At 39.1% G+C, this 15,915-nt stretch overlaps 1 protein-coding gene across 2 annotated transcripts in view; it reads right to left on the bottom strand.

The window, feature by feature from the left end:
• Positions 1-15,915, bottom strand: part of LOC135721146 (muscle M-line assembly protein unc-89-like) — a 163,780-nt gene that overhangs the window by 87,035 nt on the left and 60,830 nt on the right. The window lies entirely within an intron of this gene.

Here is a 15,915-nt window from a genome sequence, read left to right as displayed (position 1 = left end):
ATCTCAGAGACCTGACCGGAGTATGGTCCTTTATGAGGTTGGTGATATAGCTTGGGGCGATATTGTGAAAAGCTTTAAAAACCATCAATAAAATCTTAAAATCAATTCTGTACTGGACAGGAAGCCAATGCAGCGTAGATAATACTGGAGTAATGTGTTCTCTAATTTTAGTGCCAGTTAAAAACCTAGCTGCCGCATTCTGCACTAATTGTAGACGAGAAAGATTGTGTTTGCTTATACCAACATACAGAGCATTGCAATAGTCCAGTCTGGATGTGATAAAAGCATGCACTATAACCTGTAGGTCTTTTGTGTTCAGGATGGGTTTTATCCTGGAAATCAGTCTAAGATGATAAAAACTACTCTTTACTACTGACTTAATCTGGTTGTCAAAACTTAGGGAAGAATCAATAATTACACCCAGATTCCTAACAGTATTTTTCATAGGTATATTCAAAGGGGCAATAGCACTAGACATGGCTTCCTTAAGTTTTGATGGACCAAAAATAATTATCTCCGATTTGTTCTCATTTAGTTGGAGAAAATTGTGTGATAGCCAAAGTTTGACTTCATCCAGACAAAGTACTAGAGGCTGTAACGAATTCAAGTTTGCGACTTTAAAAGGCAAATATAATTGAGTGTCATCAGCATACATGTGATAAGAGACACCATGACGACGGCAAATTGAGCCGAGAGGGCTCATGTACATAGAAAATAGCATGGGCCCCAAAATAGAACCCTGAGGAAGACCATATTTTAAAGATGTCAGTGACGAAGAGTCATTTGCAAAATTCACAAAGAAGGTTCTTTCATGCAAATATGACTTAAACCATTGTAAAACAGTCCCCTTGATACCTACTTCAACCTCCAGGCGTTTCAGAAGAATTGAGTGATCGACAGTGTCGAAAGCGGCACTGAGATCCAGCATAATTAAAACAACACCCAAATCAGCATCTACTGACATCAGTATATCATTTACTACTTTGACTAATGCAGTCTCTGTGCTGTGTGCAGCTCTAAAGCCAGATTGGAAATTATCTAAAATGTCATTTTCAATTAGAAAAGGAGTAATTTGAGAAAAAACAACTTTTTCCAATATTTTTGCAAGACATGGTAGTTTAGATATTGGTCGATAGTTATTCAGCTCTGAAGGGTTACAGCCAGATTTTTTGAGTAAAGGAGAAACTACTGCCTGCTTAAGGCAGGGAGGCACCACTCCATTTGTCAGAGAGCTGTTGACAATAGACTGAATGCTAAGGCCCAAAATATCAAAGTGATCTTTTAAAAAGCGAGGAGGTAAAGGATCCAGGGGTGTATATGATAATTTCATGTGTCTTATAATATCCTCAAGAGCTGAAAGAGAGACTGTATCGAAATGATCAAATATACAGGAGTTTGAGGTGGAAACTGCTAGAACACAATACGAAGGTGTGATATCTTCTCTAATTAATTCAATTTTCTTTTGGAAGAAAATCAAAAAGTCCTCACAAGTGTAAAGAGAGTAATCAGTAGAAGTGGCGATGGATGGATTAAGTACTGAATTTATTGTACTAAACAAAGTTTTCGGGCAGTGAGGTGATTTGTTTATCAACTCCGAGACATATTTAGTTCTAGCAGCTTTTACAGCATACTGATATTTCTTGAGAGATACCTGTAAGATTTCAAAAGAAATCTGCAATTTATCACTTTTCCATCTACGTTCAGCTTTTCTGCAAACCTGTCTAAGAGCCCTTGTATCAGTGTTAAACCAAGGCTGAGGCAGAGATTTCGGCCTTTTCTTTTTAATTGGAGCAATATCATTTAGAATGTCCAGGCAGACAGAATTAAAAGCAACAGTCAGTTTTTCTGTGTCCATCAAAACTCCGGCAGTTTCTATTAGTGATGAGATAGGGCTATTAATATACGCCTCGACAAAATGACTTGCCGTTGACTCAGTCATTGAACGAATATAAACATCGTTCAATGATGTCTTTGGTGGGGCAACGGTGAGATCAAAACTAAAAAAGACTGGTCTATGGTCTGATATAAAATTGTCCTCTGTAACAACATCCTTAATAGGTAACCCCATGGATAAAACCAGATCGAGAGTATGCCCGCGACTGTGTGTGGCTACGAAAACAAATTGTTTTAAATTAAAAGAGTCAATGAGGTCAGAGAACTGCTGACCGAGAAGGTTTGACGAGCAGCACACATGAATATTAAAATCCCCAACGATTAAGAGGTTGTCCGTGATGGGAACGATGTGTGAGAGAAAATCAGCAAAATCATGTGTGAAGTCCTTGTCATATTTAGGAGGACGATAGATGAGAGCGCAATAGAGGGTCTGAGCCAGGTTTAGTTTAAACATCTGTACCTCAAAAGAAGAATATTTCTCAGTCGAGACAACAGAGCATTTAAAATGATCTTTAAAGAGCGTAGCCACCCCCCCACCACGACCAGACAGTCTCGGAGAGTTTAAAACATTGTAGTTCGCAGGTAGCAGCTCTGCGAGAAAACAACTATCTGTCGGTTCAAGCCATGTCTCAGTTAAAAACACGAAATCCAAATCTTTGGAGACCATGAAGTCCCGAAGTATAAAAGTTTTGTTTCTCACTGATCTTACATTAAGCAGCGCAGCGTTGACTCCAATAAGGTCCAACAGATGAGATTGAGGTAAAGATGTGTACTGTAAATCCTTTACATAGCGATGAGCCGGCGGTTCATTTCGCTTATGAGGCTTTATCCACACTTGCCGAGTAATGGCCAAAGGCTGTACAGGGTAAACCGGCCGTAGCCACGACCAAACGAACCGAGCGTCAATCGTCCTGTTTGCCCGTTTAAGTATTGCAGATCTCGCCAACCAGCCACCACGTTTTCCTCGTCTTTTGTGACGCTTCTTTTTGTAAAAGGAGCCACGGTAACTGCGGCAGATCTCCGGCGGAATAAGCAGCAGATGATTGGGGAGGTTTGAAGTTATGACATCGTTTGTAAAATAGCAGTCTGAAGTAATTGAGGTTCTAATTTCCAATAGTTTCAGGCGATCATAGCTCAGTACAGATGAGGTAACAGGCGGAAACATCATAAAAAACAGACAAACATAAGCAATATTTAAAAGGCTCAAGACCCGACGGCTTGCCGTGCACCATGCTGGCGCCATCTTGGGTGTCTCTGCCAGTATAGTTTGTATAGTATAGTAACTGTAGAGGTATGAGATGGGTTAAGTGACCTAAAACTCCCTTGAATAAAATAATTGCACCAGCTGGACCTTGACAAAGGTCACATCTATTATTATTTTTTTATTTATTTATGCTGCTACCTATCTGCCTCGAAGATTAGGTTTTAATTTTAAAGTGCACAAAAACGGTCAAGTAAGTTTGAAATAAAAAAAACTTCCAGTGTAGTTTTCACAATTGTCATAAAAATGAAAAACAATTATAGATGTTCTGATACCATTTTTCTCTTCACGATACCTGGGCTCAGGGTATCGCCAATACAGAGTACCGATCCGATACCTGGGTGTGTATCTGTATAATATAGAGCTGTACATATTACTAGCCATGGATGAATGGATATAATTATTTTAAGGTGTGCTTCAGACTTATTCCTGTATAAAACATGAAAAAAAATATACAGTGAACTACATTATCTGAAAGACATTTGACAGGAATATTACTTATTTTTCCTAAGTGAAAAATAATATGGCATAAAAGGCCATAAATCTAACACTGTAAACTGAAAGGGATTTTAATTTTAGAATATAACTGTATAAAAATAAAAACAGGTTTTCATTTAAACTGTCATTTTGATCCAGGTTTAAATCTTACAGTTAAACTAGATTATCTTTAATCCTGTTGCTCCATTACTTAAAACTCTGTTTTAAATCTCAGTTAAGGATCAACTTTAAACTTGCATGAGGAGGTTTAATTATTTTTTTAGGATTAAATGTGTGGCTATATCATCAGGAACAGATGCCGCGAGCGTGGTTGCGCTATTCAAAGATGCGTTTATTATAACTTCTCAACAGAGTGCTCAAAAAGATTATTAACAGCACCGGTGACAGCCACCGATCACGCGCCCTCCACTTAAAAAGTGAAAGCCACTGAATGAACAGACACACGGCAGCGCTTCATGACAAATGGTCGTTAGCCTAGGCCCTACATCTTGTTCATTATATGTCACAATATTTCCTCTCACATTGCTCCATTAATCAATCCATTAGATTGTTTTAAAAGATCATCAAATGTTTTTATTTGAATCAGCCATTTAGATTGCTGATCTATGTAGGTAGTGATTTATAATACAAAAATTAAATTTTCTTTGCCTGCATAAACTGTTTAATTTCTTTTTGAATGACAACGTCGACATTGTTGCTATTTAATTACACCAGATATTCATCATGGCAGACAAAATAAATCGCGGATGAAGGGTTTAATACAGGTTAAACTTTAGTGGTGCAACACAACTCAAATTAAAAATATAGCTGCAAGCAGCAATGGCGGGCCCTCGCACGTTTTTTTACCGCTACACGATGCGTCCGAGAAAACGATGCACGGCGGGCAAGGGCATCAAGTGGGTAAACATCAGTGGGCTATTTAATGTTGTTACTGAGCCATTTGGGGACTGTAGGTAAAAGAAAAACCCCACATTTTAGACAAACGGGGGCGCTAGTGAGCCACTAAAGAGACACGCCTTTGTCTGACCTATTTGTCCACTCTGAACAGCCGACAACTCTGATGTTTGTGCCGACTTTTAGGTTAATCTAAGCACGCCAAGAGTCCTAAATATGCCTGAAATAAATGTAAAGTTTGGGGCGTTGCCATGGGAACAGCGTTCGAGATATCAAAAATCCCTTCGCAATTTATCATCTACTGTGTCTCGGCATCATGTTGACCACTTTTGGTGTCAATCTCATGAATATTCTAGAAGGAGTATTTAAAAGAACATCGGCGTCAACTGAAAGGCTTAAATAAGCCTTTAAAATGAAAGTAAAGTTTGGCGCGTTGCCATGGTAACAGCGTTCGAGATATCAAAAATCCCTTCGCAATTTATCATCTACAATGTCTCAGCATTATGTTGACCACTTCTGGAGTCAATCACATTATTTCCCTAGAAGGAGTATTTAAAAGAACATCGCATGCAACTGTCAGGCTTAATTAAACCTTTAAAATGAAAGTAAAATTTGACGCATTGTCATGGGAACAGCGTTCGAGATATCAAAAATCCCTTCGCAATTTATCATCTACAATGTCTCGGCATCATGTTGACCACTTCTGGTGTCAATCTCATGAATATTCTAGAAGGAGTATTTAAAAGTTTCCTGCATGCAACAGAAAGGCTTAAATATGCCTTTAAAATGAAAGTAAAGTTTGACGCGTTGCCATGGGAACAGCGTTCGAGATATCAAAAATCCCTTCGCAATTTATCATCTACAATGTCTTGGCATCATGTTGACCACTTCTGGTGTCAATCTCATGAAAATCCTAGAAGGAGTATTTAAAAGTTTCCTGCATGCAACAGAAAGGCTTAAATATGCCTTTAAAATGAAAGTAAAGTTTGACGCGTTGCCATGGGAACAGCGTTTGAGATATCAAAAATCCCTTCGCAATTTATCATCTACAATGTCTTGGCATCATGTTGACCACTTCTGGTGTCAATCTCATGAAAATCCTAGAAGGAGTATTTAAAAGTTTCCTGCATGCAACAGAAAGGCTTAAATATGCCTTTAAAATGAAAGTAAAGTTTGACGCGTTGCCATGGGAACAGCGTTCGAGATATCAAAAATCCCTTCGCAATTTATCATCTACAATGTCTTGGCATCATGTTGACCACTTCTGGTGTCAATCTCATGAAAATCCTAGAAGGAGTATTTAAAAGAACATTGCATGGAACTGTCAAAAAAATCCAGCTTTGTGACTGACACACTTCCTGGCGCCTGGTGGTGGCGCTGTACCCGGAAGTCACAATAGGCACATCGATGCGATCAGAATCTTCAGACGAACAAACACCCCGCGTGTAATCACAATAAGACATTTTTTGCCCTAGATATTAGACACTTCCTGTTTCTCTGATTTCGCCACAACTTTGTCGCCTCGCCATGGCAGAACCGTTCGAGATATCAAAAATCCCTTCGCAATTTAGCAAGTCCAATGTCTCGACATCATGTTCACCACGTTTGGTGTCAATCGCATGAATCCCCTGGGAGGAGTATATAAAAGTTCAACGCATGCATTTTTTAAACAATCCAAAATAGCCGACTTCCTGTTGGGCGGAGCTTAAATGTTAGAGGGCGAAAGTTGTTTGGGTCGATGAGATCTATATGCGTACCAACTCTCGTACATGTGTGTAAATTTTTGCCCGATCTGTGCCCCAATGTTTGTTTTTGCATTACAGGGGGCGCTACAGAGCCCCCTTGCCACGCCCGAGTTCCAGCCTTTGCCGCGTCCTAATGGCCGACGACTCTGACATCTCTGCCAATTTTCAAGAGTTTTTGAGTATGTTAAGGCCCCCAAATTGGCCCGAAACGTAAAAAAAAAATAAAAAAAAAAAAAAAAAAAATAATAAATCCGAGCAAAAACAATAGGGCTTCGCACCTTTCGGTGCAGGCCATTCTGGCCTGCTCCTCGGTGCTCGAGCCCTAATTAAACTAAGATCAGCAAAACCTAGATTAGCTCTAAACTCTGCTTAATTTAATCCTTGTTGGGGCAACCCACCCTAAGTGTAGCCACAATGTAGTGAAATAAGAGACTTGCTTGTAACCATCGTGTTCTTCGAGGTGAAGCCTCTTAAAATGCTATATTAAGTTACTTGTTTTAAAGTTGTTAATACTTATGCAACCCATTGAAAATGCATCATGGCATACGAAACATGTCAATGTTTTATAAAGCCCTGTATGAATGGATATAAAATACTGACAAACAGCGAACAGACATACAACTGCCCGCTTCTTCCCCGCTCTAAACAGTGGTTAAGTGTGGTAAGAAAACGTCCTGGTGTTTGCATTCAGAGCAGCAAAGAAGAAATGAGTTTCGCTTTGCATTGTTAGCTTTAGCGTTAGCTAATGGGCATAACAAGGTTTATTAAGAAAATGGTATCTGATTGATACATGTGTTCAAGTACTCGCAATTCCAATGCCAGAATTTTTTGTGGTATCGGCCGCATTTCCAATACTGGTATCAGAATAACCCTAAAAACAATTAGACCCTTTAATACAATTGTCAACTTTTAACAAGTCATAACTAATTCTTCAAAAAAAAAAAAAAAAAAAAACCATAAAATATAGCTGCAAGCAGCAATGGCGGGCCCTCGCACGTTTGTTTACCGCTACACGGTGCCTCCGAGAAAACGATGCACGGTGGGCAAGTGCATCAAGTGGGTAAATATTATGCTGCTACTGACCCATTTAGGTACTGTAGGTAAAAGAAACCCCACGGGGGCGCTAGTGAGCCACTAAATAGACCTTTAACTGACGTTTTTGTCAACACTTAACAGCCGACAAATCTGATGTGTGTGCCAAATTTGAAGTCAATCTAAGCACACCAAGAGCCTTAAATATGCCTGAAATAAAAGAAAAGTTTCACGCGTTGCCATGGGAACAGCGTTTGAGATGTCCAAAATTCCTTCGCAATTTATCATCTACAATGTCTCAGCATCATGTTGACAATTTCTGGTGTGAATCGCATTATTTCCCTAGAAGGAGTATTTAAAAGAACATCGCATGCAACTGTCAGGATTAAATAAGCCTTTAAAATGAAAGTAAAAAGTTTGACGCGTTGCCATGGGAACAGCGTTTGAGATATCAAAAATACCTTCACTATTTATCATCTACAATGTCTCGGCATCATGTTGACCACTTCTGGTGTGAATCACAATATTTCCCTAGAAGGAGTATTTAAAAGAACATCACATGCAACTGTCAGGATTAAATAAGCCTTTAAAATGAAAGTAAAGTTTGACGCGTTGCCATGGCAACAGCGTTCGAGATATCAAAAATCCCTTCGCAATTTATCATCTACCATGTCTCGGCATCATGTTGACCACTTTTGGTGTCAATCGCATGAATATCCTAGAAGGAGTATTTAAAAGAACATCGGATGGAACTGTCAAAAAAATCCACCTTTGTGACTGACAGGCTTCCTGGCGCCTGGTGGTGGCGCTATACCCGAGACTCACAATAGGCACATCGTTGCGATCGGAATCTTCAGGCGAACAAACACCCCGCTTGGCATCACAATAAGAATTTTTTTGCCTTAGATATTAGACACTTCCTGTTTCTCTGATTTCGCCATAAATTTGTCGCCTCGCCATGGCAGAACCGTTCGAGATATCAAAAATCCCTTCGCAATTTAGCAAGTCCAATGTCTCGACATCATGTTCACCACGTTTGGTGTCAATCCCATGAATCCACTAGGAGGAGTATTTAAAAGTTCAACGCATTCATTTTTTAAACAATCCAAAATAACCGACTTCCTGTTGGGCGGAGCGTAAATCTTAGAGTGCGAAAGTTGTTCGGGTCGATGAGATCTATATGCGTACCAACTCCCGTACATGTGCGTACATTTTTGCCCGATCTGTGCATCAATGTTATTTTTTTGCATTACAGGGGGCGCTACAGAGCTCCCTTGCCACGCCCATATTCCAGCCTTTGCATGAGCCTAGTGGCACGTGACTTTGACATCTGTGCCAAATTTCCGTTGTTTTCGAGCATGTTAAGGCACCCAAAGTGCACGCCAAGAGCTTAAATATGCCTTTAAAATGAAAGTAAAGTTTGACGTGTTGCCATGGGAACAGCGTTCGAGATATCAAAAATCCCTTCGCAATTTATCATCTACAATGTCTCAGCATCGTGTTGACCGCTTTTGGTGTCAATCGCATGAAAATCCTAGGAGGAGTATTTAAAAGTTCACCATATGCAACTGTCAAGAAATCCACCTTTTGTGACTGCCACACTTCCTGGTGCCTGTTGGTGGCGCTATACCCGAGACTCAAAATAGGCACATCGATGCGATCGGAATCCTTGGCCGAACATACACACTGTGTTTCATCCCAATAAGACATTTTTTGCTTTAGATATTAGACACTTCCTGTTTCATTGAATTCGCCATAAATTTGTCGCCTCGTCATGGCAACACCGTTTGAGATATCAAAAATCCCTTCGCAATTTAGCAAGTCCAATGTCTCAGCATCATGTTCACCACGTTTGGTGTCAATCGTATGAATTCCCTAGGAGAAGTATTTAAAAGTTCATGACTGACACACTTCCTGGCGCCTGGTGGTGGCGCTATACCCGGGAGTCACAATAGGCATATCGATGCGATCGGAATCTTCAGACGAACAAACACCCCGCATGGCATCACAATAAGAAATTTTTTGCCTTAGATATTAAACACTTCCTGTTTCTCTGATTTCACCACAACTTTGTCGCCTCGCCATGGCAGAACCGTTCGAGATATCAAAAATCCCTTCGCAATTTAGCAAGTACAATGTCTCGACATCATGATCACCACGTTTGGTGTCAATCCCATGAATCCACTAGGAGGAGTATTTAAAAGTTCAACGAATGCATTTTTTAAACAATCCAAAATAGCCGACTTCCTGTTGGGCGGAGCTTAAATGTTAGAGGGCGAAAGTTGTTCGGGTCGATGAGATCTATATGCGTACCAACTCTCGTACATGTGCGTAAATTTTTGCCCGATCTGTGCATCAATGTTTTTTTTTGCATTACAGGGGGCGCTATAGAGCCCCCGTGCCACGCCCGTGTTCCAGCCTTTGGATTTCTGCGATGACGGACGACTCTGACATCTGTGCCAAATTTCAAGAGTTTTCGAGTATGTTAAGGCCCCCAAAAAGTCCAAAAGTGTTAAAAAAATAAAAATAAAAAAAAATAAAAAAATAATAATCCGAGCAAAAACAATAGGGCTTCGCACCTACGGTGCAGGCCATTCTGGCCTGCTCCTCGGTGCTCGGGCCCTAAATAGCATCCTACTTATTCCAGCTGAATTCATTAACTAATTCACTGACTCACTCACACGTTTCACGGTTTTTTTTGTGTTTTTTTGAAAATCAGCATAACAACATTATCTGGTAGAAGCTGGGATCTCTGTGCATTTACAATGTCCCCTGCTATAGAAAAAAACCCTCTCACTTGGGACAGAGCATTGGGTAACAATGGTTGTTGCCTCTTCACCATTCAAGAGGACAAGCAGTAAGTGAGATAGAGGTCTCTTTGCAATTCCTGCTTCAATCTCAGCCCTGGGGTGTTTTCTGCTGTCCCCTTGACTAAAAGAAGCCCCAAACGAGATCTTCAAGGGTAGTCTTTTTGGATGGAGGAGAGACACCCCCCACAATTGCATGTGCTCTTTGTGGCAGGTCAACTTTGGACTCCAGCTGTCCAGCTACATGTTTATGGCTGCCCAGTGCGGCTTCTTCTCCTTCAATAAGGTTCTGTAAAAGCAAGCAGAGGTACAAAAATCAGAAATGTTAGACCCACACACACGCACACACACACACATACACACAATTTTAACTTGTTTGACTCTGTGGACCCTGTACCGGGTCCAAAATTATCTTATTTTGACTTAATATATACAGGGAGTGCAGAATTATTAGGCAAGTTGTATTTTTGAGGATTACTTTTGTTATTGTACAACTACAGTGCTCTTGGTCAATTCAAAATGTTAACAAACCCTCAAACCTGAACATTTAAGTAGTAAAAGTGAAATTTTGGCTTTCTTAAGAGAATATTTCTATGTACATCATTATTAGGCAACTATTAGTGTGCAGAATTATTAGGCAACTAAATTAAAAACAAAGATTTTACCAGCTCACTTGTTTTTTTTCAACTGTTAAAGTGAGAATAATAAACAAACTCTACATTTACAAAAAAAATTAATAAAACAATAAAAAATGAGAAAATATATAAACTCAGTGACCAATATAGCCACCCTTCTTTTCGATAACAGTCACAAGGCTTCCATTCACGGATTCAGTCAGTTTCTTGATCTGAACCAACATTTTGTGCAGACGCAACCACAGCCTCCCAAACACTGTTCAGAGAGGTGTACGGTTTACCTTCACTGTAAATGTCCTGCTTAAGAAGGGATCAAAAGGTCTCAATAGGGTTTAAGTCAGGTGAAGAAGGGGGCCATGTCATTAGTTTTTTATCTTTAAGGCCTTTACTGGCCAGTCATGCAGTGGAGTACTTTGATGTATGTGATGGAGCGTTGTCTTGCAAAATAATCAGTCTTCTTGAAAGATACAAACTTTTTCCTGTACCACTGCTTGAAGAAAGTGTCTTCTACATTACAGGCAGGCAGGCACAGACAGGTATTATTAAAGATGAGCTTGTTGGACCTTTTTGGTTTGAAAATGGAAATAAAAAACAACTCCCAGACCTACTGCCAATTTTTAGAATTGCCAATTGCAGAATCTGTTAGTTGAGATCACGAAGAAGCCTCTTCATGTTTGAGATAGCAGTTTTTGTACATTTTAAAGCGTACATTTTGCGGTTGAAATCTGCTTGTTTTTCTGGAGATTCTAGCGTGTAGTGGGTGGCGTCATTGTCTGTGTGTATATTAACATGCTGTATAAGTGGCTTGTGTTTTCGCCAGTTTGATTCACTTTCAGAATCTGTGAATAACTCAAAATGGCCTAGATCCGACTTGTGTCACTACTTTCTGTAATGGTCACATATTTCATATTTTTCAAGTATGACAAACATGGGCAAGTCTTATATCAAATGAAAGCTCTCACTCTCAAGAATAAGCATTATTTTTGTTCTATTGTCATCACATATCCAACAATCGTCGAATGAATAATGAGGTAAAAAATGGTCTTTTGTAAACACACGTGAAACTTTAGTGTGGACTGCCTCAGATAGCACATATAGCCACAAATGATACACCGTCTTTTCTCTTTGGTCCTACTCTAAAAAATGAGTCCATTCACAGCATTTTCTTTGGTTGTGTGCATGAATAATCTCTTGCTATTTTTTATATGTACAAAACAAAAAATTAATATTTATATGAAAAATGTATTTTCACACCCTTCAGTAAAATGAGAATAACTTTTGAATTCGACATGCTAAAGAGTTCATTCTTTTTTTGGGTGTTTACTGTCTGCTGCTGCTAACAACCAGAACTGTCTGCAGTCTGCTAGAGCATCCAGAACCAGAGTTATACACTATCAGAGACAGCATTTACAACATAAAAAAAGAAGAAAATTTGGTGTTTTATCATATGAAAAACCACATAAATAACAATATTTGTCACAAACAGCAGCTTTTTATGTAACTTCAAAGGGTTTTCTGCAAAATGATATGAAGATATTGCATTTATTCCACTGTACGTGGTAGGGCTGGGTATTGTTAGGAATTTCACAATTGGATTAGATTTCGATTCTTGAGGCTTCGATTCAATTCGATATTGATTTACTTGCTTCGATATTGATTCGATAATATGTAGATACACAAGCAATTAAGTACCTGAGTATATTTTTAAATAATGTGTGTAGTATTACTAATGTTTGATCACGTTGATGGTGAAGGCTTGAAAGAAGTGCTGCTGTTTGCCATCTTTCTGTTTTGATAAAGCACGTCTTGTACAACGCTGAACGCTCTCACTAGAGTGTTGCCCACAGCGCCGCCACTGGCCGGGGGGCTGAATCGTTTCATAGGATTTGATGAATCGATATTGAATTGAGAAACAAATAATTGCAAAGCATTGATGAATCGATATTTTTACCCAGCCCTAGTATGTGGTTACGGGGACACTTCAAATATTTGTAGGCAGAAATTAATTACAAAAAGGGTATTATTCCTCCAATCAGTTGGAGTAAAAATAACGTTTGCATTTATAATGATAGAGAAAAAACTTTCCTTTTTCCTCTGGAAGCTGGCAATAGCTGGAATCAAACAAAACTGTCTGCAGGTTTCTTTACCACTCAGGGCCAGAGTTATACACTTTTAAATACAGACTTTAGAAAAAACATTGAAAAGCGCCTATTTATTTTTGTGTTTATTAGAGCAGTGGTTTTCAAACCCTGGGTCGCGACCCTCTGGTGGGTCGCGGAAATTAAAAACTGGGTCGCCAGAAAGATTTTAAAAAAATGTTACTAAAATAATTCATTCAATTTTATTATAAAAACTATAATAATTACAACACACTTGAATAAAAGCACAGTAAAAAATATCTTTTAAATACACAAAATAAAAAAATACTCCACCACTGTGTCACATGATCCATGTGCGTGCGCAGCTTACTGTATTAAATTCATAGACAGCAGATTAAATTGCGCGCAGGGTCACAGCCATTTTTTTAATGATGCAAGGGGAAATAAAAACTCCTAAATAAAAATAAAAATGTGTTTGGTCTGATTTTAAAAAATATATATTTTTAATGTATTTGATTGGTTTGTCGAAAGTGAGCGCGGAAATGTTTAGTTGTTTGCTAAGCAAAGCGCCACCATAAAGACACGGTTGAGTTTTGCAGTGACACTGACACGTTATGGTTCTGCTGTTATCTTTGAACTATTTTCGCTGCTGAAACCACAAAAACAGTCAACATTGCGTCTAAAATGTAAGTGGCTTAATATTAATTACTTGTTTAGTGAACTGTCATGAAATCTGTCACATTTTCAACCGTGATGTGATGCTGCTTAACTGTATCATGTTATTAAAAACTTCACATTTTTACCGCAGTATGTTTAACCCATTTTGTCGACACACTGTTAGCTCACTTTGTGTTTGCTGGGCCTATTTGTTTAACTTAGCGTTATTACATTATGCACTTTCGGTTGCCATTGAGACTAAAGGATGCAGAATCATGATCGTGTTTTGGTGATTGTTATTTGCGTTTTAATCTAACGTTACTTGTCCCTGATAAGCGGACAAGCATTGATGTCGAGCCCTGCAACGTGTTTTTAGACTGCTTCAGTATAGGCTAGGTCCAATCTTTAAGATTCCTTCGTTGTGTTGCTTATGTCAGTTCTTACCACTGATCTATATAAATGACTGGATTGCGCATGACGTCACACTTGTGAAGCCACCGCGCCGCCATGTTGGTATACCCAAACGTTCTATTAAATCAATGGACGTTATCAGATTTTAATGATAAAACATCACTTTACTCGTCTTCGTTTTTATATGTGAAGTTACCTTGTACATTATTACAACAAAAACGTCCAAAGCATGTAAATAGTTATTTACTGAAAGTTGTACATTTTGCGTTTTAATCAGTTATTTCTTTATTACAGTATCAGATCAGCAGACAGACCGCAGCATATTTAGTATTAATGACAATAAACGTGCTCATTCTGAAATCTAAATACATAATCATGCTTTGTACCGTATGTGCATGCAATAATTTGCTAGTTTTGTAATTATGTTATCTAAACTTACGAGTTACCTAAACTTATTTAGAGAAATAACGATGACCGTCACAGTGTAGCTGAATGTCAAACAAAACTTTATTTATTCCCGTGTCATTAACAAATGCAACAGACACACTCACCTTAACGTTTTTTTTATAAATCCATTATCCTGCCCGATTAAAACATAAACATTGAAAATAACACCAGAATTAACAAATATTTAACGTACACATATCCAAAAAATTTACCTTGTGTAACTGATACGCTGTAAAGGGGGTAAATTTTGATCATGATTTTGAATGGAAGTCAATGACGCTCTCTGCCGGTTGGGTATACCAAGATGGCGGCTCGAACTCTGCGCAGGCTTCACCTCACGCAGTTACGTCAAGCGTTCTATGCGCAATCCAGTCATTTATATAGATCAGTGGTTCTTACTCGTTTTTTGCCCATTTTCATAATTAATAATATTATGAATTGCAGTGAGGTTGATCTCATTTGTGCCCCCTGAAAAAATGAAATTCCCATCCGTGAATTTGTGTCTGGCGTCGGGTCTGCTCATTAGGTAAGTTATATATACATACAGATGCGCGAGTGCACGTTTCACTGGGCTCACTCCACTCTGACGGCTTTCGGCCCCGCCCTGCTTCATGCTACTAGGGGGGGTAGAGTGTGGGTCGCATAATTTTTATTTTTTTAAATTAGGGTCGCTCCTAAAAAAGTTTGAAAACCACTGTATTAGAGGACTGACAACACATACAACCATGTTGAGCACTTTTAACAGTGTTTTATGAAAATTCAAAGGGGTTTCTGTAAAATGATACCAAACTTTTGTATGTACACCTCTGCATGTGGGTATGAGAAGCTTTTGAAATTGGGTAGGCCAAATCCAGGCGGAAATCCCCAAAATAGCCTCAGAGTTTAAATATTTTGGTTCTATCTAATAAAGTAACACACACAAAGTATATTCAAATAAATACCTGGTTCTGCTTCTGTGTTGTCTTTAACTTCTGCCTGTTGAAAATTTCATCTCTTTCATTGTCATTCAGATGGGGCAGGGCTTGGAACAGGGGATCCAATGCACTGCTCTTGTACAGAAACTCTGCCTGCTCTCCTTGGTATCGGTCTGCCAAGTCATTCAGTATGACTGTCTTCATTTAAGAGGTGGGGTTTGAGTCTCCATCACACTGTGTCATGCTTACATGTATCACGTGTTTGAGGGGCATGATGAGTGAGACTGTTGGCCGAGATTCAGCACACAGCACAATGGTTGCTTTTTTCAAAGGTGTGAGAAGTTTTACGATGTCCTCAGCATCTGCGATGTCTGCTGCGTCTAAAGTGTCTATTTCATGTGAATTGTGCCTAACTTCAACACTCAGTAGGGCTGCAGCGACTGCCTATTGTTGCTCCAGGTAGCGCTCAATCATGTCCAGTGAGCCGTCGTGTTACTAGATCCATTATCAGTTAATTTACTGGCAGGTTTAACATGCACTGCTTGGAGGTCAGCACAGCAGTGGCAGTTGAACTGTGGTGAAAAAAAAACACTGCTACACGCCTTACTCTACCAAGCTGCGA

This window comes from Paramisgurnus dabryanus, chromosome 24 (genome assembly GCF_030506205.2).
Source record: "Paramisgurnus dabryanus chromosome 24, PD_genome_1.1, whole genome shotgun sequence".
NCBI lineage: Eukaryota > Metazoa > Chordata > Actinopteri > Cypriniformes > Cobitidae > Paramisgurnus > Paramisgurnus dabryanus.
This window is presented reverse-complemented; position numbering and strand designations above follow the sequence as displayed.